The sequence below is a fragment of the Bubalus kerabau genome, chromosome 11 (assembly GCF_029407905.1).
Source record: "Bubalus kerabau isolate K-KA32 ecotype Philippines breed swamp buffalo chromosome 11, PCC_UOA_SB_1v2, whole genome shotgun sequence".
NCBI lineage: Eukaryota > Metazoa > Chordata > Mammalia > Artiodactyla > Bovidae > Bubalus > Bubalus kerabau.
Window position 1 is genome coordinate 4,872,846 of NC_073634.1, and position 25,037 is coordinate 4,897,882.

General features: G+C 48.8%; 1 long non-coding RNA gene across 1 annotated transcript; it reads left to right on the top strand.

Moving 5' to 3' along the window:
- The first annotated feature begins 19,312 nt into the window (after positions 1–19,312).
- LOC129622734 (uncharacterized) lies at positions 19,313–23,389 on the top strand. Its single transcript, XR_008700116.1, has 3 exons — positions 19,313–19,403; positions 20,008–20,128; positions 23,260–23,389. It is a non-coding gene; the product is annotated as an uncharacterized LOC129622734 (long non-coding RNA).
- The last annotated feature ends 1,648 nt before the right edge of the window (positions 23,390–25,037 follow it).

The following is a 25,037-nucleotide window of genomic DNA, read 5'->3' on the forward strand; positions in this document are numbered from 1 at the left end:
AGGCATGTCGGACCTTAGCTCCCCCACTAGAGATCAAAACCGCATTCCCCAAGTTGGAAGGCGAGGTCCTAAACGCTGGGCCACCAGGGGAGTCCCACATGACGGAACACAGAAAATAATACAACTTTTTGCACATTGGGATAAACTGAATAACTGTATAGGGCTTAGTGGAAAAAAATTCATTACGTTATCTTTATAAACAATTATGATAAAGATAAATTTAAAAGTTTGGAGGAAATATTAAGTGTGGAATTGGTATGAAACATCAAAATATGTTTTCCAAAAAAAACTTGCTCTTGCATTTATGTGCATGCTTTTCGGGGTAAGCTTGTTTGTTTGAACTGGCTACAATCAGCTCCTGATCTAGGCCGTTAATTGATTCCTCAGTTGAGTGAGTGCATTTGCCCCCGAGGTCCGCAGGTAACTGGGGCAGGAACTGTTCTTCCCAGCAGGCACCCAGATACTCAGATCGGAAGGACTAGGCATGAATTCAGAAATGGTTCAGTATTAAGGTCAGGGTGTCAAAAAGGGATCTCATGTCTGGAACTTTTTTTGCAAGTAGAGACTGGGGACTCACACTCTGGTGTGTGGTTGCTTTAAATTTGTGGTTTAGGCTGAAATCTAAGTTTATAAACAGTGCTGGAACATTTAAGAGAATATAAGTTTCATCATATTCCAAATTCATTCAAGATGACTTTCTTATCAGACCATTGAAATGCTTAAGGAAAACACATGTTAAACTTACAAACGCAGTTTTCAATGCCAGAAGATGTTTCCTTAACTAAGTTTGCAATTGAAAACACATGCTAATCAAAAGCCCATTAAAAGTGATTGCTGGATGTACCCTAGCAATTTACAATCCAAAATAAAATTAAGAAAACAATTCCATGTAAAATAGTATAAAAAAAGGAAAAAAGTACTTAGGAATAAATTTAACTTAAAAATTGCAAGACTTGTATACACTGGAAACTACATAACATTGTTGAAAGAAATTTTAAGAGACCTGAAAAAAAAAAAGAACTTCCATGTTTATAGATCAAAAGACTTAATATTGTTAAGATAGCAATATTCCTGCGATTAACCAACAGACTCAGTGCAATCGTTATCAAAAATCCCAGTAGCAGTTTTGTAGAAACTGACAAACTGACCCCAAAATTCATACAAAAATGTAAAGAACCCAGAATGAACAAAACAACTTTGAAAAAGAAAAACCAAAGCTGGAAGATTTACGTTTCCCAATTTTAAAACTAAATGCAAAGTATAATAATCAGTACAGTGTGGGTCTGGCAAAAGGTTAGACAAGCAGATCAAACTAACAGGATGGAAAATCCAGAATTAAACCCTTACATTTATGGTCAATTGTTTTTTGACATGAGTGCCAAGACAATTCAACGGAGAAAGAATTGTCTTTTCAACAAACAGTGCTGACAACTGGATCAGTCAGTTCAGTTCAGTCGCTCAGTCGTGTCCGACTCTTTGCGACCCCATGAACCGCAGCACGCCAGCCCTCCCTGTCCATCACCAACTCCCGGAGTTCACCCAAACCCATGTCCATTGAGTCGGTGATGCCATCCAACCATCTCATCCTCTGTCGTCCCCTTCTCCTCCTGCCCGCAATCTTTCCCAGCATCAGGGTCTTTTCCAATGAGTCAGCTCTTCGCATCAGGTAGCCGAAGTACTGGAGTTTCAGCTTTAGCATCATTCCTTCCAAAGAAATCCCAGGACTGATCTCCTTTAGGATGGACTGGTTGGATCTCCTTGCAGTCCAAGGGACTCTCAAGAGTCTTCTCCAACACGGCAGTTCAAAAGCATCAATTCTTCGGTGCTCAGCTTTCTTTATAGTCCAACTATCACATCCACACATGACTACTGGAAAAACCATAGCCTTGACTAGACAGACCTTTTTTGGCAAAGTAATGTCTCTGCTTTTTAATATGCTGTCTAGGTTGATCATAACTTTCCTTCCAATGAGTAAGCATCTTTTAATTTCATGGTTGCATTCACCATCTGCAGTGATTTTGGAGCCCAGAAAAATAAAGTCAACCACTGTTTCCCTATCTATTTGCCATGAGGTGATAGGACCAGATGCCATGATCTTAGTTTTCTGAATGTTGTGCTTTATCTACATGCAAAAGAATGAACTTGAATCCCTACTTTGCACCAGATACAAAAATTAGCACAAAATGAATCAAAGACTTAAATGTAAAAGCTAAAACTGCTAAAGTCTTAGAAGAAAACATAGGAATAAATTTTCATGACCTTGAATGAGGCAATGGAATTTTAAATATGTTACCAAAGCTACAACCAAAAAAAAAAGAAAGAAAGAAAGAAACTGGTTTTGCTAAATATTAAACACATTTAGGCTTCAAAGGATTCTATTTTATTTATTTATTTTTGACTGTCCTAAGTCCTTGCTGTTGCCCAGGGGCTACTCTCTAGTTGCGGCTCGTGGGCTTCTCATTGCAGTGACTTCTCTTGTTGCCGAGCACAGGCTCCAGGTGCTCGGCTTCAGTAATTGTAGCTCATGGGCTCAGTAGTTGCAGTGTCTGGGCTCTAGAGCAAGAGCTCTATAGCTATGGCACATGGGCTTAGCTGCCCCAAGGCATATGGCATCTTCTCAGACCAGGTATCGAACCTGTGTCTCCTGCGCTGGCAGGCAGATTCTTATCCACTGGACCTCCAGGGAAGTTGCCGAGGACAGCTTCTGAAAGAGTGAAATGACAACTCACAGAATGGGAGAAGGTATTTGCAAATTATATATCTCATAAGGGATTAGTATCTAGACTATATAAAGAACTTGACAACTCAATAGTAAAAAGACAGAACTGCATTAAAAAGTGGATAGAAGATCTGAAAGAAAGAAAGAATTATATACAAGTGGCCAATAAACACATGCAAAGTTGTTTTTCTTCATTCACCAGTAGAAAAATGCTCATTAAACCTGTACACCTATCAAGATGGCTAAAATTTTAAACAATGACTAACACCAAATGCTGGCAAGGATACGGAAAAACTGGATCACTTACACATTGTTGATGGCAGTGTATGTAAAATGACATAGCACTCCGTGAGACTAAGCATGCAACCTCTTTATGATTCAGTGATTGTACTCCTGGGCACTGGTGCCAGACAAACGAAGACTTGCATTCACACAACTCTTTGCCCATGAGTGCGCACAGCAGCTTTATTTGTACCAGCCCCAAACTGGAAACCACCCAGATACCTTCAACGGGTGACTGGTTATACAAAGAGTAGTACATCCATACCATGGAACACTGCTCAGTAATTAGAAAGAAGGAATAATTGATACATACAACAACCTGGATAAATTTTCAGAGAATTATGCTGAGTTAAAAAAAATTCCCATATACTACATATGATTCTATAAAAAAAAAAATCTTAAAATGACAACATTATGGAAATAAAGAACAGATCAGTGGACCAGGGGCTGAGGAGAGGGTGGGGCAGTCGGGTAGTGAGTGTGGTTATAAAGGACTCATAAGTCAGATAAACCATTGGTTTCATAGTAAATGAGTGTGCTAAATTCAGAAGGTAGTAAGGCAAAGTTTCTATTGATCCAGTTAAAAATATTTATTAGAGAATCATATTTTTTGTTTAAAAAAATTTTATAGTTTTTTTTTATAAATTTTTATAAATGTGTTGGTTTCAGGTGTACAGCAGGGTGATTCACATATATATGTTGTTGTTGTTGTTGCTTAGTCACTAAGTCATGTCTGACTCTTTCATGACCCCTTGGACCGTAGCCCAGGCTCCTCTGTCCATGGAACTCTCCAGGCAAGAATACTGGAGTGGGTATCCATTTCCTTCTCCAGGGGAACTTCCTGACCCAGGAATCGAACCCGAGTCTCCTACATTGCAGGTGGATTCTTTACTGTCTGAGCCACCAGGGAAGCCCCTACCTATATGTTCTTTTCCATCATAACTTAAAGCATGCATAGTCAGTTGCTTCAGTCACGTTTGACTCCTTGTGACACTATGATCATACCTTTGACTGTAGCCCATCAGGGTCCTCTGTCCAAGGGATTTCCAAGACAAGAATACTGGAGTGGGTTGCTGTGCTCTCCTCCAGGGGATTGTCCCAACCCAGGGATTGGACCCATATCTCTTGCGTCTCCTGCAATGGCAGGTGGATTCTTTACCCCTAGCGTCACCTGGGAAGCCCCTTATAGGTTATTTGTTGTTCTTGATGTTGTTCAGTCGCCCATCTGACTCTTTCGCACCCATGAACTGCAGGCCTCACCATCTCCCAAAGTTTGCCCAAGTCCATGTCCATTGTATTGGTGATGCCATTCAGCCATCTCATCCTTTGACTCTCTCTTTTCCTCTGCCCTCAATCTTTCCCAGCATCAGGGATTTTTCTAATGTTTGCATCAGATGCCAAAAATACTGGAGTTTCAGCTTCAGCATCAGTCCTTCCAACAAGTATTTAGGGTTGAGTTCTCTTAAGATTGACTGGTTTGATCTCCTTGCTGCCCAAGGGTCTCTTTAGGAGTCTTCTTCAGCACCACAGTTTGAAGGCATCAATTCTTCCTCACTCTGCCTTCTTTACAGTCCAGCTCTCACAACCATATGTGACCACTGGGAAGACAATTGCCTGACTATACGGACCTTTGTTGACAGAGTAATGTCTCCTTGGCTTTTCAATACACTGTCTAGGTTTGTTATAGCTTTTCTGCCAAGAAGCAAATGTCTTCTGATTTCTTGGCTGCAGTCACCATCTGCAGTGATTACAAGATATTAAATACAGTTCTCTGTGCTATAAAAAAAAAAGGACTCACAAGGGATCCTTGTGGTGGTGGAAATATTCTGTATCTTGACTGTGGTGGTGGAGACACTAATATACACATGGTAAAACCGCACAGAACTAAACACACACACATACAAATAAGTAAACACTGCTGCTACTGCTAAGTCGCTTCAGTCGTGTCCAACTCTGTGCAACCCCATAGACGGCAACCCCTCAGGCTCCCCCGTCTCTGGGATTCTCAAGGCAAGAGCACTGGAGTGGGTTGCCATTTCCTTCTCCAGGAAATAACAGTAGGGGAATCTAAACATGGCCAGGGGTCTGAGTCAATGTCACATCCTGGTTGTGATACTACACGATGGTTTGCAACCTGTTATTCCAGAGGGAGACTGAGCAGAGGGTACCAGGGTCTCTCTTGTGTTATTCTTAAAACTGCATAGGAATCTACAATGATCTAAAATTAAGTTTTGTTTTTGTTTTTTTGAGTGGTTTGGATCAAGAAATAGGAGGCCTGGAATCTGGCAGTGGCTGTTCCATCAAGTCCCTGTGTAACCCCGGACAGGTCATTTCTCTCCACTTCTGTGTCAATTTCATTTCCTTATCCAGAAGATGAAGGTTTAAATGTTCCAAAGGTGTCCTTCAGTGCAGACTGTCTGGAGTCATAGCTGGGATGTCAGTGTGACCCAAGGCCAAATGTGAAAGGCTCCTCAGGTCGATGGGACAGATCTCCAGAGGTGAGTCCTGTCGCTGGGGGTAGAGGTGACATCCCAGGGAGGATGTTAGGCACAGAGGCCAGGAGGTCTGGCCTGAGGGGTCACTTGCTGCTGCAGGTCCAGGGCCAGGCTGGCCTAGGGCCAGTGTGCCATGTTAGAACCACACACCTGATCCCCCTGGGCAGTGGAGAACCCAGCCAGGAGGTACAGAGTGGACCGTGATGCTGCATCCATGTAGCTACATGGGCTGATGATGGGAAAGCACTCGGCTGACTGTGAAACAGCCAGAGTCCAGTGCGGAGAAATGAAGCCATGCTAGGTGTTTCAAAGAGATGGGATTTAACTCAGGAAATTTCTTCTGTCGACTTAAAAAAATGCACAAGAGTTGCAAGTTAATTTTTATTTGGGGCTAAATGAGGACTGCAGCCCAGGAGACAGCACCTGAGATAGTTCTAAGAAACTGCTCCCAAGAGACAGGGAGGAAATGTCAGTGTATATCTGATTTTGGAGAAGGGGGAGTACATGCAATCAAGCACATATTTTGCAAAAGGTTTCTACTAGTCTCATGAAGCTTCTGCTAGTCAGGAGAAACAGTCATCATCATGAAGGATTTAGTGCATTTCTAGATATGGGGCACAGGGACGGTGAAGGACAGGGAAGCCTGGCGAGCTGCAGTTCATGGTGTCGCAAAGAGTCGGACACGACTTAGCGACTGAACAACAGATATGGGGAGATACAAGAACTGGGCTCATAAAATCAGCTCCTGAAAGTATCTAATTATCTGAAGACCTGTCCTGCCAGTTTTTCCCAGAGTACAGAGTGCCTCATTCCTGCTCTCCACCCTGAACTCCTTTCAGGGGGTGTTGAAAACCAGCAGCTACAGCAGCACATGATTTAATCCTTGTAGAGGTGGATGGCAAGTGCCAATTTGTAGTTGACATTACACATGGTTTGAAGGGCTGAAGAGCAAAAAGGGGAATGAGAGGTATCTCAGAGACTATGACTGCAGGAGGCAAGTGCCAGGGGAGCAGAGAGGGAAGGTGGCCACACCAGGAGGCATTGCTGTGGACCACTGCTCCAGGGGGACCCCCGAGGCCCCTGGAGTCCTGGGCTTCAGCAGTAGCAGCCACACGACCACTGCAAGCAGAGGTTAAAGAACAACCCCTCTTTCCTTGCATCACCTTCCAACGTCTGGCCAGATTCTGCCACTAGAAAAGGTAACAGAACAGTAGCAGCCAGTGAGGAGCCTGGGAGATGACGCAGAACAGAGTCAGGGAGGGGAGCAGAGAAGCTTTCCTCTCCGAATACACAGCATCCTGTTTACACATGTGAGCACAGACCTGGAACACAAACACTTGATATGCACTTCACTCTTGATGTATGCTTTCTTTAAATATTCATATTTTTATCTTACTTGACTCCCAGAGTCATTGGTTTCCTCAAAAGAGTATAATAAGTTTAAATTATAATTTAATTATTATGATTATATAATCTCATTATTATAATTTTAAAATTATAATAAAAATAATAAATATCAAACATTTATATAATAAGAAATTCCAAGATGCAAAAATAAAATTCCCTTGCAATGTTTATGCCTGGGGACTGCCAATGTTAACATTTTGGTGCGGGCGCACCCTTCCTGACTGTTTTGTAAATGTCACAGGCTGATAAGGGGGTCTTGGCATCCCCATAGAGAGATAAGAAATCCAATCACGTAGGTTTCAGCACAGGGAGATTCTGCCACTATTATTCTCTGTTATCCACTTTGAAGGTAGAAGGTAAGGGAGGACAGTGATCGCAGACCAAACAAATGGGCATCAAGGGCGTCGCTGGGTCCCCTGGGGGTGGGGGACTGGGCATCAGATTTGTCCCTGGAGCGTCTAAGAGCAAGAACAGGGCTGGCGCTGCTCCTGGAGCAAAATGGGAGAGTAATGGAGGGTGTGCACTGCCCCCGCAGGTGGGCCGCTGGGGCAGTCAGAGGAATGGGCATCTCTGAAGGGCTCGGGAGGCCTTGAGAGGCAAGGTGACCTCCCCAAAGGGAATCCAGGAGTGGAGGACAGCCAGCAGCCCAGAGCTGAGTGCAAGCATCAGGGAACCGCAGGTGACTGTTCCCCAGCATAGAAGCACAGGATGGAAGAAGGCAGCCTAGGATGTTACTCCATCAGGTACAAAGTTGGAGAGAGACACATGCCCAGGATTCTGTCCTTGACCTCTAATTGTCCCTGGCCCCTAGCCCTGGGCAGAGGAAGAGGGATGGAGCAAAGGGGCAGAAAGACCACCCATCAGTGGAAGACCACTTATTCCCCCCATCCCCAACACACACACCTTCTTCTACTGCTGGTTTCCAAGCCCAGAGCTGTCCAGGGTGGGGAAGGGACTTTTGAATTGAATAAATCACAGCTTTAGTTCCAGACTGGACTGGATTTTTTAAATACCTGGTAACAAAACCATTCCTCGATATTGGAGAGTCAGGTGAGGCTATTTGCGCTCTTGAAATGAGGCCAGTCTGAGTAGAGACAATCTGGAATTGTAAAATACCGACTGCACTTCATTTTGTTAATTGACATAAAACTGATGCGAACAGTATATCAGCTTCAGGTGTACAGCATAACCGTTCCATATTCATGCACACTGCAAAGTGGCCACCACAGAAGTGTGGCTCCCGTCTGGCGCCGCACGAGTGGTCCCTTCACACTTATGTCCTCCCCACAGGCCCAGGCTCTCTGATAGCCACCCATCTGTTTTCTGTGGCTATGAATTTTTTGTTTTGTTTGTTCATTTGTTCTGTTTTCTTTAGCAACAGACACATAGATCAACGGAATAGCATAAAGCCCTGACATAAATGCATAAATTTATGGTCAGTTAATTTACAACAAAGGAGGCAAGAATGCAAACCAGGGCAAGGACAGTCTCTTCAATAACTGGTGCTGGGAAAACTGGAGAGCTTTGTGCAAGAGGACCAAGCTGGATCCCTACCCCACACCACACACACGAGGCTAAGGCAAAATGGATGGAAGATCTGAATGTCAAATCAGAAACCGTAAAACCTCTGGCAGAAATCATAGGCAGTAAGCTCCTTGACCTTGCTCCTGGCAGTAGTTTTTTGGATCAGACTCCAAAGGCACTGGAAATGAAAGCAAAAATTAACAGATGGGACTACATCAAACTAAAAAGCTTATGTGCAGCCAAAAAAACCATCAAAAAAATAAAATGTTTCAAAACACTGCATTTCAAAGGCTTAGTATGGGGAAAAAGTGTAAAATATCTCCTATTTTATATTAACTGTTTAAATGATAATATTTTACATATACTGGGTTAAATAAAATACATTGTTATCATTGTTGTTCGATCCCTAAGCTGTGTCCGCCTCTTTGCGACCGCAGGGACTGCAGCAGGCCAGGCTTTCTTGTCCTTCACCATCTCCTGGACTTTGCTCAAACTCATGTCCATTGAGTCGGTGATGCCATCCAACCATCTCGTCCTCTCATCCCCTTCTCCTCCTGCCCTCAATCTTTCCCAGCATCAGGATCTTTTCCAATGAGTCAGCTCTTCACATCAGGTAGCCCATACGTTATACATTATAATAAAATACATTATTAAAATTAATTAACTCGACTTGTCCCATTTTGCTTTTTCTACTGTGGCTACTAGAATGTTAGAGTTAAACATAGAGCAATGTGGCTTGCTTGTGTTATCTTTTTGTTGGACAACAAGGCTGTGAGGAGAGAAGCTGAGATTTCAACCAGGAGTGAGGAGAAGAAGGACTCTGCGTGGTGTTTGAAGGGCAGGGTGAGGAAGAAGGAAATAAAGTAGCTTCTATATCTCCTAACAAGCCCAGCCCTTCCCACAGACTGACGTTCATGAGCGTTTGTGCAAGGCAATTGAAAAGCAGCTACATTTTAATTGTTTTAAATACGTCTGTCTATTTATTTGGCTGTGTCAGGTCTTAGTTGCAGTGTGTGGGCTCTAGCTTCCTGACCTGGAATCGAACCCGGGGCCTCTGTGTGGGGAGCACAGAGCCTCAGCCACTGGACTCAGCAGGGAGGTTGCTGCATTTTAATTTTCCTCTGTCCCTTCAGTTCACTCTTCACCCCCAGATTCAAGGGCCTTGCAGGGCAACTGTGATCTGCAGACCCTACGTGAGGAAGGTTGTGTTTCTGTCCGCCCTGCTGCTTACTCTGCTTTCTAAGGGACCCTGGGCAGCCAGCCTGGCCTCCAGTCCTTCCAGTCCCTCAGTGTGGCCCCTTCCCACCTGAGGCAAGACCACCCCAGGGCCCTCGCTCGCTGACACCCCCCCACCCCCTACCCCCTTAGCCACCATACCCCCAAATCCCTGCCCCCCACACTGCACACCCCACACCACCCATACTTGGGCTCCAGCAGGGGAGCAGGCCACCAGCCAGTCCCTCCCTCTCTGGATTTTTCAGGCTCAAATCTGATTCCAGTTCCTGTGTCCCTTAGACTGTGTGGTCACAGGTTAGATTCTTCAAGCAGGCTCCAAGGCCTGAGCTTGAAGCAGATTGTCCCCGCTCCCTTCCCCTGGAGATCAGCTCCGGGTCCCCCCCCAAACTCCTTCTCATTTCCAAATCTCAGCCTTTTACCCTGAGATGTGAGCCCACAGTTAGGGTCTTGTAACAGATTTCCACCACTGCATCACCAAGCTGTAGGACATGCATGCCTGAGGGTTCCCACAAGAGCCTCCCTGTCTGTCCGGCCAAAGCGTCCCTAGCGTGACCTAAAGCCATGACATTGCTACCAAGCTGACCTCCGGTGCGCTTTCCAGGTTACCCCATCAGGTGCCCATAACCTCACAGTGCCACGCTCACTCCCGTGAAGTTGGTTCCACTCTGGTCTCTCTTCTTGAACTTTTTAGAACCTTCTCCATCTCGCACAGCTGCGTATCTGCACCCGAACATCCTCCAGGCCCTCAGTCAAATGCAGAACCCGGCCTCTCGACTTCTACTAGGTTGCACTTGGTCCCTCCTCCTAACAACGCAGGAGATGTGGAGACACAGTTCAGTCCCTGGGCTGGGAAGATCCCCTGAAGGAGGGCATGGCAACCCACTCCAGTATTGTTGTCTGGAAAATCCCATGGACAGAGGGGCCTGGCAGGCTACAGTCCATGGGGTCACAAAAGAATTGGACACAACTGAAGTGACTTACCACACACGCATCTGGATGGGCTCCAGGTAGGAAAGGCTGGCTTAACCCTTTAGCAGCCCAAGAGGTGGAACCACGAGTGTGTCTACTTCATAAGTGAGGAGACTGAGGCTTCTGGGGGCCGGGGGGAGGTGGAATAACGACACAGCCTCCGGTGACAGAAGCGAACCTGAACTCCTGATACGTGACCCACATCCAGCAGCCCTCCCAGCGCTTGCTGAGGGCCCCTTCCTGAGGTCCCCACAGCTACGACAACATCCACTCCAGGGACCAGGAGCTGGGACAAACCTCCCCGTAACCACTTTGTGCAACGCTGCTAGAAACAGCAGAGCTGCAGGCCTGAGGGCCCAGCCCGCCCTGAGTCAGTCCCGCCGTGGGCTCGTGGGCTCCAGTCCTCCACCCGGACGGAGGATTAAGGGCACCCAGTGACCAGTGGCACAGCCCAGCACACGCTGGCAATGGCCAGTCCTGTGCCAGCTGTGGAGTGTTGGAAACCCAAATCACATTCCAGGGTCTCTCATCCAGCCGTGCACCCTGGAGCTGGTCGCAAGAGGTGTGTCCCGCACGTCAGAGGCCATGGTGGTGGGGGGGATGCTCTGCAGTGGGAGAGCCAAGACGGTGGGGTCATCGTGACTGTGATGAGAAGCCTAGGATTTGACTCCAGAAGAAATGAGAAGTGACTCAAACTAGCCCATCCACAGGGAGCCTGAGAAACCTAGTTGACCCTACCCCACTTGCCACACACGAGTGGCCTCTGCAGCAACGGTTGCCTGGTCCCTGGTCCGCGGGTGTGAGCGCCTGTGTGCCCTGCTGGCAGCCTGCTCTGGTTTGGAGCTGTAAGTAACAAAGAGTCTGCCTTTCATCTATCTGGAGACCTTTGTGCTGGGCACCATCAAAGGGACCTTTAAGTCTCAGAGAACAATTGGTGCTGTGAGCAGGATGGCGTGGCCGTGACCGCTGGCCCTTGGACAGCTCTGTAGGGAGACCACTCTCGATTTATTTGTTGGTTCTAGTCCACGGTGAGAGGAGAGGGCTTGAGACAGAGCTGGGGCTCCTGGGTCGGGCTTGCTGCTGCTCCGTGACTGCGACTCTCCCCTCGCCTGAGCATCCTCAGCGCGAGAATGTCCACGTGAAGGGTGCTCGCTGGCCGAGCACCAGGACCGCACGTGCCTTCAGGCGGCCCTCTCTAGAGCCACAGGGGAGATGTGGCTGATTGAGCAGCACTCTCTGGGTTGGTCGTTCCTCTGTCTCCAGAAGAACCTGCATTTATCCAGAACCTCATCCTATCTCCAGAGTCATTTGTTTTAAGTAGTCCTTTGGGGCAGGACCCTGATTTCTCTGTTTCGGGCGATTCCCGAGGAAGGAGGTGTTGGTTGGACCCCCCACCCCGAGGTAGAGAAACGATCCTCGTCTCACTGTGCATGCTGCTCGGGTGCTTTATGGCTCGTAACTCACTGTGGGATTCACATTAAAGGGCTCAGTTGCAATAGAGCTTTGTTTTGAACACTCTCTTGACCCACTTTTGAGGCCGCGGTTGGAGGCTTGTCATTTCCCTTTCTTGAGCAGCTGATCAAGTCCACACTCCAGCCACTTCCCTTATCAGGCTCTGCTTCATGGCCGTGACCAGGTGCCACTTGTACGGGACAACCAGGGGTAGGCCCTAGGCCCTGGGGTTTATAATGCCAAGTCATTCAGATTAGCCAGTCCGTGGGGAGCCTGTGAAATCTAGTTAGCCCCACCCCACTTGCCACACCCAGGCTGCTCCCCACAGCTCCAGCTGCCTGTTTTTCTACCCCTAGGTGCTGGGTCCCCCAGACTGGCCCTGCCTGGAGGCCTTCTCCCACCTGGAGCTGTAAGTAACAAAAAATTCTGCTTTTCATCTACCCGAGTGTGTGTGTGTGTGTGTGTGCACGTGTGCATCCAAGTGTTGTGTCCACTCTCAAAAGAATCTTTAAGGACTTCCCTGGTGGTCCAGTGGCCAAGACTCTGTGCCCTCAATGCAGGGGGCCCAGGTTTGAATCCTAGTCAGGGAACTAGATCCCACATGTCTGCAACTGAGAGTTTGCATGCCACAGCCAAAAATCCTGCATGCCCCAACAAAGACTGAAGCTCCCATGTGCCTCAGTTAAGTCTCAGCACAGCCAAATAAATAAATACTAAAAAAGAATCTTTAAATCTTGTACAACACCAGCAGACCAAACCCTCTCTGGCTCAGGAAAGGCTGGGAAGCGCTAAGCCTGAGCGGGTGTCACGGAGCTTTCAGGGACCTAGGACCTGACCGAAATCTGGGTCTTGAGCAAAGAAGAAGGCGCGTGGGGGTGAATGTGGGCAGGCTGCCTCCAGGGGCAGCCCTAAAGGACAAAGGAAGTTGCTGCCCACTCGCATCTATTCCCCTGCTTGTCCTGGGTCAGAACCACCAGAGAGACACCATGACAGCCAGGAAGACGGATCATTCATTCACTCCCTCACTTATCCACACGCTTGGTCATTCACGCATTGACTCAGTACTTGTTCATCAAACGTACACTTTAGGCCTTAATGATAGAAAGATGATTAGGATTGCTCCTTCCTTGAAAAGCTCCTAGACCTGTTGCACGGGTAATAAATAATTACTGTGGGAGACATAAGGTGCCAGGAGAGCCCTGGGAAGAAGCCGGCCTTAGAGTGCAGGAAGGAGAGGTGGTGGGGCCACACAGGTGTGTACCTGGAGTCGAGATGCACCAATTAGAGAAGAAGCGGAAGGTGAATGCACAGATACACACAGGGCAGGGAAGTTTCTCGCCACCTGTGAGCATCACATCAGACATCACTTCAAGGGCAAAATGAGAGCCTGTGGATGGAATTCTGGCTGATCTCCAAAGATGAGGAAATGTACATCAACAAAGAAAATGAGGATGCCGATGGGAGATTTTAGAAAGCAGGGTAGCCTCATGTAGGCAGCGCACATCATAACCCAGACTTCAGATGTTTCAGATAGTGGCACTTCCGGATCCTGTTCAGAGGCCCAAGGTTTCCAGCCCAGGGCGCGGCTGCAAGCACTTGCTCTAAGGCAGCTCCAGCATTGATTGCGTTAACTGCAGACTAATTCGCGCGTGTGTGCGTGTATGTGTGTGTGTGTGTGTGTGTTAATCACTCAGTCATGTCCAGCTCTTTGCAACCCCATGGACTGTAGCCCATCAGGTTCCTCCATCCATGGGATTCTCCAGGCAAGAATACTGGAGTGGGCTGCCATTCCCTGCTTCAGGGGATCTTCCCAACCTAAGGAATGAACCCAGTTTTCCTGCTTTGCAGCCAGATTCTTTACCATCTGAGTCACTGGGGAAGCCCAGTTCTCATGTGTAGAAACATGAATGACCAGCGATGCTTTGTGAATTAGGCTGGCTTCTCAAAGGATCTCACCATGTTACCTGCTGAGTTCCTTTACTCACTCAGCAAGTATTACTGAGGACCCCCTCCATGCCAGCGGTGTTGCAGGCTTGGAGAACAAGGCAGGCGTCCCAGAGGGCAAATGTTCATTAAACAAGTAATTAGTAATGCATGCATGCTAAGTCACTTCAGTCATGTCCAACTCTTTTTGACCCTATGGACTGTAGCCCACCAGGCTCCTCTGTCCATGAGATTATCCCAGCAAGAAGGCTGAAGTGGGGTGCCATTCTCTTCTCCAGGGGTCTTTCCGACCCAGGGATCGAGCCCACATCTCCTGCAGCTCCTGCTTTGGCAGGTGGATTATTTGAGCCACTGGGGAAGCCCTGTAAATAGTAATCGTATTCATTAAACCAGTAATTTTATTTTTGAAAGATTTTTTTCATGTGTACCATTTTTTAAAAGTCTTTATTGAATTTATTACAATATTGCTCCTGTTTCATGCTTTTTTTTTTTTTTTTCTGTCCCCTTGGCATGTGGGATCTTAACTCTCTGACCAGGGAGCAAACCCACAGCCCCTGCACTGGAAGGTGAAGTCTTAACATCTGGATGGCCAGGGAAGAAGTGGCTGATCTTCAACTGAAGAAAGTGCCATGAGAAATGATGTGGGGGAAAAATAAGTGAAGTGGGGAGGCGGGTTTGTCAGGGAAGGTCTCTGAGAGATCAGGTGCCTGAGCCCCCCAGGAAAAAGTGATCAGGTGGGGAGAGCACACAGGCCCGGACGTGGGAACATACCTCCTCTGCTCAAGGAGTGGAAAGAAGGGTGGTGAGACCCTGAGATGAGGGTGGGGTGGGCAGGGCAGCTGGGCAGCACTGGGGAGGAGAGCCCACCAGAAGGCTGTAAGCACAGGCTTGATGTGCCCTGAGCATGGCTGGAGAAAACCACCTCCAGACCTGCACGGAGGCCGCATCGTGGCAGTGGCGACGGAGTCCTCGGGCTCGGACCAGGGTGGTGGGGGAAAGGGAGAAAAAGGACCGAGGGTCTCCATGGGCTCTGGTGTCAGGATGATGAGCAGGAAGTCAAGCTGCCCAGGGGATGTCCACAGACCCGGCGTTCCACCAGGAGAGCAGTGCCTTCTGGCTTCAGTCTCACTTCTGCTTTCTAGGGCTCTACATGCTCTCCACCCATTTATGCAGTGGTCCTGCCCTGCCTCCATGCCCCACCCAAAGCTGAGGGTTCTACAGTTTGTTCAAGGGCCGAGCTCTCTTCTCTGCATTGTCAGCTCTGTCCATCAGGCCACAGCTGATAAAAACAAAACCCAAATTGTTACTTTTCCCTGGTGGATGCCAGAGAAGGCAATGGCACCCCACTACAGTACTCTTGCCTGGAAAATCCCATGGATGGAGGAGCCTGGAAGGCTGCGGTCCATGGGGTTGCGGAGGGTCAGACACGACTGAGTGACTTCACTTTCACTTTTCACTTTCATGCATTGGAAAAGGAAATGGCAGCCCACTCCAGTGTTCTTGCCTGGAGAATCCCAGGGGCAGGGCATCCTGGTGGGCTGCCGTCTATGGGGTCACAGAGAGTCGGACACGACTGAAGCGACTTGGCAGCAGCAGCAGTGGATACATTGGCAGACAGAATCCAGAACCAGGAGCCAAGATTACATACATCTTCCCTTCTGGCCCCAGCCTGTGGGCTTTTGAACCAAGAGTTGTGAAGTTTTTAGTGGCCAGTCACCAGACCGCCTCCTGCTTTCCAATGCAGGGAGAAGTTGGTGGCCACAAAGACCACAACACAGTGGAAATGATGCATTGGCACAGGGGCAAAGCAATCAATGGGAGAAAGCAGTAAATTACTCCACATTCACTCACTTAGGACGCTCAGTCGTGTCCGACTCTGTGCGACCCCATGGACCGTAGCCCACCGGGCTCCTCTGTTAATGGAATTTTCCAGGCAAGAATACTAGAGTGGGTTGCCGTTTCCTCCTCTAGGGGATCTTCCTGACCCAGGGATTGAGCCCACGTCTCTTACATCCCCTGCACTGGGGGGCAGCTTCTTTACCACTAGTGCCACCTAAATTACTCCAGTGTGTGTGTGTTAGTCTCTCAGTCGTGTCCATTTTTTGCAACCCCATGGACTGTAGCCCGCCAGGCTCCTCTGTCCATGGATTCTCCAGGCAACAATACTGGAATGAGTTACCATTTCCTTCTCCAAGGGGATCTTCCTGACTCAGGGATTGAACCTGGGTTTCCCATATTGCAGGCAGAATCTTTACTGTCTGAGCCACCAGGGAAGCCCCAAATAACTCTGCTGCTGCTGCTGCTGCTAAGTCACTTCAGTTGTGCCTGACTCTGTGTGACCCCATAGACGGCAGCCCACCAGGCTCCCCCGTCCCTGGGATTCTCCAGGCAAGAACACTGGAGTGGGAGGCCATTTCCTTCTCCAATGCATGAAAGTGAGAAGTGAAAGTGAAGTTTCTCAGTCGTGTCCGACTCTTAGCGACCCCATGGACTGTAGCTCACCAGGCTCCTCCGTCCATGGGATTTTCCAGGCAAGAGTACTGGAGTGGGGAGCGACTGCCTTCTCCGCTAAATTACTCTAACACTGTATTAATTAACACAAGTATAGTAGACCTTGAAACCCATGAGAAAAAAAATGGGGTGACATGTGTGATATGGTGACCTTACTCCAGGGCTTCCCCAGTGGCTCAGTAGTAAAAAAAAAAAAAAAAAAACCCACCTATCAATGCAGGAGACAAAAGAGACCTGAGTTCGATCCCTGGGTCAGGAAGATCCCCTGGAGAAGGGAATGGCTACCCACTCCAGTATTCTTGCCTGGAGAATCCTATGGACAGAGACGTCTATCTCAAAGAGACGGACACAACTGAGCAACTAACACACACATGGTTAGAAAAGTGTGTCCTTTTAAGTTGTTTAAATAAACCATTCTTTTTATTTTATTGATTAGTTCAAATGAAACTCAAAAGGTTCAGAAGGGTGAATGGAGAAAAATAAGTTTTTTTTCACATCTCTCCCTCAACCACCCAGCTGACCTCGCAGGAGGCAACCATTACTACCAGGGCCTTGTGCACACGTCCCAGATATCACAGTCACTAAAAGCAGGTGCAAGACAGTGGGGAAAGGCCAGACAACACTGGGTGTGGCTGGGACAATGACCCATCATACGGAAAGAGGAAATTGGCTTTCTACCTGCACCATGCATAAACGTCACTTCTAGATGGGTTAAAATCCTAAATGAAAAAAGGAAAAACCATAATCAGGATAGGGATGAATTTCTTGAAACACAGAAAACATGAACCATGAGGGAGAAGGCTGAGAAAGTCTATCCACTTCATTAAAAACAAACAAACTGGGCTTTCCGGGTGGTGCAGTGGATGAGATGCTGCCTGCCGATGCAGGGGACACAGGTTCAATCCCTCATCCAGGAAGAGTCCGCAGCCCGTGGAGCAACTATTGAAGCTGAGCTCTAGAGCCCGGGCACCACAACTACTGAACCGCATGTGCCTAGAGCCTGGGTTCTGCCGCAAGAGAAGCCCAAGCACCGCACAACGAAGAGGAACCCCCACTCGCCGCAGAGAAAGCCGGCGAGCAGCAACGAGGTCCCAGTACAGCCAGAAATAACAAATAAAAGCTTCTGTTAGTCAAAAGGCAAGTCCTAGTCTGCGGAAAGACATTCACAAAGAATAAAACTGACCCAGGACTAATACTTGAAAATACAAAAAAACAAAAACCACCTACAAATACCTTCTCAGACCTACTAGTTTGGCAAAATTTAAAGAGTTTGAGAATGCTAGGTCTTGAAGACAGGAAGTTACAGGATTGCTACTCTGGGGGATAGCCACATCAACAAAACAAAGAGGGAGAAAACCATATGATCATCCCAATCGATGCAGAAAAAGCATTTGACAAAATTCAACAACCTCCACGGTAAGAACACTTGACAAATTAGGAATTAAGGGAAACTATGGCAACATGATAAAAGCACGTATGACAAATCCATGATGAACATCATACTCAGTGTGAGATGCTAAAGGTGTATCCTCTAAGACCAGGAACAAGGTGAGCTGCCCACTTGCACCACTTCTCTTCAACATAGGACTGGAAGTTCTAGCAAGATCATTAGGCAAGAGGTAGAAACAAAAAGCATTCGAACTGCAAAGGAGGAAGTAAAATTGTCTCTGTTTGTAAACAGTCTGATCTTACATGTAGAAAACCCTAAATATCCCACCAAAAAAAAAAAAGGGCACCAGAAAACTATTAAAACTAATATAGAATGTAAAATGGTTCAAAGTGAAATTGAAGTCACTCAGTTGTGTCCGACTCTTTGCGACCCCATGGACAGTATAGCCTATCAGGCTCTTCTGTGCATGGGATTTTCCAGGCAAGAATGCTGGAGTGGATTGCTATTTCCTTCTCCAGGGAGTCTTCCCATTTTACAAGAAAAACAGTATAGTGGATTCCTCAAACAGAATGAAAGTGACCACATGACCCAGCAATTCCACTTCTAGGCATACATCAGAATTGAAAGCAGGGTCTTGGGAAGATAAGTGTACACTCCTGTTCATAGCAGCATTCTTCACAGACGCTAGATGTGGAAGCAACCCAAGTGTTCATTTAAGAATAAACAAAATGTGCTACACATTAATACATACAGTGGAATAAACATTATTCAGCCTTTAAAAAGGAAGGAAATTCTGACACAAGCTACAACATGGATGAGCCTTAAGGACAATATGCTAAGTGAAATAAGCCAGTCACTAAAAGACAAAATACTGTATAATTTGAGTTATATGAATTTGAGGCATTTAGAGTAGTCAAATTCATAAAAAGAGTAAGTCTGATGGTGACTGCCAGGGGCTGGGGATAAGAGGGGTGGGAAGTTATTGCTCAGCAGGTTAAGGAACAGCAGTTTGTGAATGGACTTAGTACCACTGAACTGCACACTCAAAAAATGGTTAAGATGGCAAATTTTATGTGACGTGTATTTTACCACAATTTTTAAAATTGTTTTCTAAGTAGCAATTTTGTTGGGTGATTAATGATAGAACGTATGCAGAATAGTGAGCCCAGGAAATTAGCTGAGCTGATCCCTCCTGGTTCGAACAACTAGGGCCGTGCACACCCATGCTGTGTCACCAACTGTGTGAGCTACCATAGATCTCTGGAGAGGGACAGAGAGACGGTGACGTGGCGGGGCCTGGGCTGGTTTGGAGGAGGGGCCTGGGGGCAGGGAGGGGCTCCTGCAGATGGGGCGGGGGCAGGAAAAGAGTGAGGAGAACGCGGGGGTGGGGAGCCCAGGGGAAGGAGAGGGGAGGGTGGTCACGCTTGCCCTCGCCACCTCCATGGGCCAGGTCTCAGACACTAGCTGGATGCAGGTGTGCGGAGGGGGAGAGAACCCAGGCCCTCTGAGCTGGACCTGAGGCCTGAACTTTTCATGGGGGAGAAATAGAACCTTCTGGGCTGAAGGCAGCTGCTCAGAACCCCAGTGACCAAGGCTGACCCCAGACTGAGCCTGAAGGGGCTGCTGCCTCTGTACATACTTCTGGGCTGGGTGGGTCTCACTCACCCCACAGTCCCAGGAGGCCACCAAGGGTGGAACATCCACAGCAGGCTGGCTGGGTGACTGGTGGGGAGAGGGAAGGGAGGATCTGCCCACTGCAGCCCTGGGGGCGGGGGAGAGCGCCTGGTTCACGTCCTGATGAGACGCCAGCTGACAGCATAGTGGGCATCACGGGGTGAGCCACGGGGGAAGCACGTCCATCAAGGATGGGTTTCTCCTGGGCTGAGAGATTTTGTTTGCTCATGGAAATTTTAGTTTCTTTTTGAACCTGTTTCCTTCCCTGGGGTTGCAAGGCCAGGAGGACCCCTTTTAGGAACACAAAGTTAGGCGGTGGTGGTGCCCACGGATCACCCTTTGGTTTAGGTCTCAGAGGTCGGTGTGGATGGACTTCCATAGCTTTGGCATCTTCTGAGTTACAGGAATTCACGGCTGGCGTTTCCCAAGTGACGAGTACAGAAACCCCCGCTTGCAGAAAGAGGAAGGGACAAAAACAGCCTCAGGCACCGGAGGTGACTGCCAGGAACAGAGGTGGGGCTGCAGGTATGTGAGTAACAGCCAGAATGTTCTCTAATGGAATCTGGGTCCAGTAAGGGAGAGAACGTCTCCGCTGAGAATGAAGGTGTGTGAGAGGGCACGCAGGTGACAGTGACCCATCCCAGCGGATGCTGGTGAGCGTCGGTTCATTCGGGCTTCCAAGTTCCGAAGTTGACCACGTGGCAGGCACCACAAAGGGCACACGACACCCATTATCTCGTTTAATTCACAAATATCCCTGTGGGAGGGGATTACTCTCATTCTGTAGACAAGCAAATCAAGACCCAGAAATCAAGTCGTTCCTCTGAAGTTGCTCAGTGAGTAAACAGAAGAGTTTTTCAACCCAGATATACCAAACTCACTCTCAACAAGCTGAGGGTTCTCCAAGGTGTCTGGTTAGATGCCTGTTTTATGTTCAAGGTGGGACCAGAGAGAGGGCCATAACTGTGATAAAATTAGGGGATGCAACCCTGACGCACTATGTGGCTGTTTTTCCTTTTTTTTGACTGTGGTGGGTCTTCTTTGCCTCACGCGGGCTTTCTCTAGCTGTGCTGAGCGGGGCTACCCTTTGTTGCAGTGCACGGGTTTCTCACTGAGGTGCCTTCTCTTGTTGCAGAACATGGGCTCTAGGCACGCAGGCTTCAGTAGCTGCAGCATGCAGGCTCAGCAGTTGTGACCCAAGGGCTTTAGAGCACGGCCTCAGTAGCTCTGGTATGCTGGCTTAGTTGCTCCAAGGCATGTGGGATCTTTTCAGAGCAGGGATTGAACCAGTGTCCCTTGAATTGCAAGCTGGATTCTTAACCACTGGACCACCAGTGGGGCCTGTATGTGGCTGTTTTTGTGGACGATGCTCTGCAGAAGAGAAAGCCAGGGGCCACAGTTCGGAACAACCAGGTTTCTGGATAGTAATGTGAATGATCAGGTCCTTTTTGCAGGAAGGAAACTCGGGGCAAGGGGACTGCGACACCAGCCCAGGCAAGCAGAGAGCAGAGCTGCTCATCAACAGGGACCCCACGGCTCCCTGCCCGCGGCCTCAGAGGCGCAGCTGTCTCTGCCTAGCCACACTTCTAGCCTGCTAGCTAGAGGGCGGGGAATGTGAGGGCAGAGAGAAGGAAGATGGCGTTTCCAAAAGTGGGGAGCTCTGAGGTTCAAGGTCTCCTGCCCCCAGCTGGCTGGGCTTCAGGCACCAGCTCCTGGTGGGGCAGAATGCAGAGCCTCCCCAGGTCAGCAGGCTGGAGCCAAGATGCTTTCCTGAATGGGATTTCCAACGACAAGCTCTCTGTTCCTTGTCCGTGCATGCATGCTCAGTCATGTCCTACTCTTTGCAACCCCATGGACTGTAGTCCGCCAGCCTCCTCTGTCCATGTGATTCTCCAGGCAAGAATACTTGAGTGGGCTGGCATTTCCTCCTCCAGGGGATCTTCCCAACCTAGGGATGGAACCCAGGTCTCCTGCACTGCAGGCGGATTCTTTACCACTGTGCCACTTTGGAAGTCCCCTGCTCCATGTCCACTATTCATGAAAAACTGACATCTCTCTCCTCCCCTCAGCCTCCCCATTCCCTTACCCATCAATCTTGTCCCCAGAGGGATCCACTGTGAAAAGTGTGGCTTCTGTCCTACGAGGGAATCATTTATCTACATATTTACAAATTGATATTTTCTTAAAAGAAGATTGCGTGCAGTGTACTGACCGGCAGCCTCCCCATTTCATCTCCTAATGGTGGGCTTTCCTGGCTCCTCAGTCTGCACGTGGATGCCTAGTGTCCTTCTCCGGCACAGATGGCATGGCATCCCACAGTGCAGACACAGACCTTGTGGGCCCGGGTGCTGAGTGGATATAGTCACAGGCCTTCTTAAGAATGGGTTTCGCACAGAGTTGCTCCTTCCCATCAACTAACCAGAGGTGGGGAGAGGGGAGCTGGGGAGGTGACATCTTGCCCCAGAGGACCTGGTAATCCCAGGACTCTGGTCCCTCTGATGTTTATGGGATTTATAGGAGATGACGGACCCGAGGGGTGATGGGGCTAGGGGATTGACAGTTGGGAAATGGATGAGGTCTAGAAAGTCTTTTGTCTAGGAGGGGTGGGCGTGTGAGGCTACAGGGTCTGAAACACCTCCCATGGTGCAATGGTAGCTCCGCATAGTCAGGCCTGCTGCCCTCAAAGAGCTGAGCTGCAGCCTCCTTCTAGGGGCTGAGGTGCTATCCACTCCAGGCAGCCAGGCTGTCCTGCAAACCTCTGGGTGCAGCTCTCTGGAGCCTCCGTCTTGATCACCCAGGTGAAGCACTGGCAACCCCCCTCCCTTCCTTACAAGAACTCTGCTCTTCTGAGTCATGGACCAAGCAGTGGGGCAGCCAAGAGCCTTTCCTTTCTTTTCTTTAAGCCCCAGAGCTGGAAAAACTGGTCTGTTTATAGTGATAGAAATCAACTTACCCAAAGGACACGCTTCCTGGCAAGTCCAGGAGACCAGTGGGACACAGCCACCATGGAGCCTGAAGGGTCCTGGGTTCCCCAGAAGCCCGCTGGCATGTGTAATGTCGCCCTCCTTTCTCACTGCCTTCCCTTCCCCACCCTCCCTCCCTGTCCTTGAACAAGCCGTCACCACTCCTCCCATGCTGCAAGCACTGTGTTAAATACTAGGTATTGAGAGGTGAGGGTCATAGGCTTCCCTACATTGGAGAAGGAAAGGGCACCCCACTCCAGTGTTCTTGCCTGGAGAATCCCAGGGACGGGGGAGCCTGGTGAGCTGCCGTCTATGGGGTCGCACAGAGTTGGACACGACAGAAGCGACTTAGCAGCAGCAGCAGCAGCAGCAGTGGTAAAGAATCTGCCTGCTAATGCAGGAGATGTGGGTTTGATCCCTGGGTGGGGAAGATGCCCTAGAGGGGGAAATGGCAACCCGCTCCAGTATTCTTGCCTGGGAAACCCCATAGACAGAGGGGCATGGTGGGCTCCAGTCCATGGGATCACAAAGAGTTGGACATGACTTAACAACTAAACAACAAAACCAAGGGCTGAATAAATAAGTTCCTGCTACTCTTCAAAAGGACATGCCATTCTTCTGCACTGAGTTTCATAATCTGCTTGGCTGAAGTTTTATGGTTTTATTATGTTTTCTGATTTTATGCTGTCCCAGATCTCCAGGGTCCCTACGCCAATGCATAGAACTACGGGCTGGTCCCTGGACCCCTGTTTTTGTCCCAAGCGCTTGGCACTGACCACGCCTTCCAAGGACTAAAGAGACATGGGCACCTGCTGGACTCCCCTCTCTTCGCTGGAGAACTCTCACTGGCCTTGGCAAAGGCCCTGATGGCTGCCTCACAGGATGCTCCCAGGGACAGCGCGCCCCCCTCCACCTCTCAGGCTCTCGCATCCCTCCCTCCTCAGCCTGGTCACCTGTGCTCAGGCATCGTGGGCATGGTGCTTGGAAGGTGTGTTTGAGACTGACTGAATGAACAGGTCACCAGGTGGAAACTGAAGCTCAGCGAGTTTCTGCCTCTGAGTTTCAGGTCTGCCTCTTCACGAGTCCTAAAAGGTGATGTGCGGGACTTCGCTGGTGGTCCAGTGGCCAAGACTCCGCCTCCCAAATCAGCAGGCCAGGGTTCAACCTCTGGCCAGGGAACTAGATCCCACATGCCACAACTGAAAGAATCCGCACGCCAAAATGAAGACTAAAGATCCTGTGTGCCGTAACTAAGACCTGGACAGCTAAATCAATCAATCAGTATCTTACAAAATAAAACTAAAAATAATGTACAGAGTGAAAACAGTTGCCTTGGTTTGGAAGAGATGGGTGGGGGCATTAGTACAACTTTCCTTACTAATATACATTAGTAAGTGTATTTTTCCCAAGAGAAAACAAATGCAGAGAACAGACAGCAAAAGAGGGCCCACTAGCACAGTAGGTGGGAGGTTAAAGGCTTCCCAGTCAAGTGGTTTCTCTGGGAGTGGGTGACTGGTCGTCCAGAAGAGGTCAGTTTCCACAGGGAGGCCTTAGGAGGAAGCCCATGTAGAAGTGTGAGTCTGAGAGCAAAATGCCTGCGATCAAGGCTGTTCCAGGATGCACCTGTGAAATTCTAATGTTTACTTAATTCTTCAGAGTCTGAAATGCATGCTGTGTGGCAAAGGCTATTTGAGTGAAACCTGGAAGAGACAAGCTTAACAGGGAGCAGCCGGTCCGCCCCAACCTGCTTGGAGGGTGAGTCAGCCTCTGGGGGCCCCCGGCCCAGCCCTCCCTGTGCACTGAGTGTTTCCTGATGTTTTGGGTGACTTAGGCCAGATTCCGGCACAACTCGCTGGGCAGGGGGTGAGCGCTCCTGCAGAGGTGAGAGTCTCGCCCCTCTCCAGGGTGGAGAGATTGAGTTGGATTAGTCTCAGGGCTGGGTTTCCCAGGTGATGCTACCAGTAAATAACCCGCATGCCAATGCAAGAGACATAAGAAACATGGGTTTGATCCCCGGTTCGGGAAAATCCCTGGAGGAGGGCATGGCAATCCACTCTAGTATTCTTGCCTGGAGAATCCCATGGACAAACGAACCTGGGAGGCTACAGTCCATGGGGTTGCAGAGAGTCGGACACGACTGAAGCGACTTAGCACGAGCATGCAGCAGTCTCAGGGCTGAACAGGAGAGAAATGACTCAGCTTAAGTGTGCTTTATGCTCTTTAAATTTTGCCTCTTTCCGCCTGAGCCCAGCCTGCCCTTGGCCTTTCCAGCTCTGCCCCAGCAGCCACTCTGCTCCCCACAGAGATCAGACCCTTTCCAGCCTCCAGGACCCATGTATGCCTCTCGCTTGGCCTGGCACACCCGTTTCCCCCTTCCTGCTCAGGCTGTCCTCAGACTCCCCTGTCTTCTTCTGCCAGAACCCATCTGTGCTGTTTCCTTCTGCCCTGGATGCCACAGGTCTCCCCCCTGC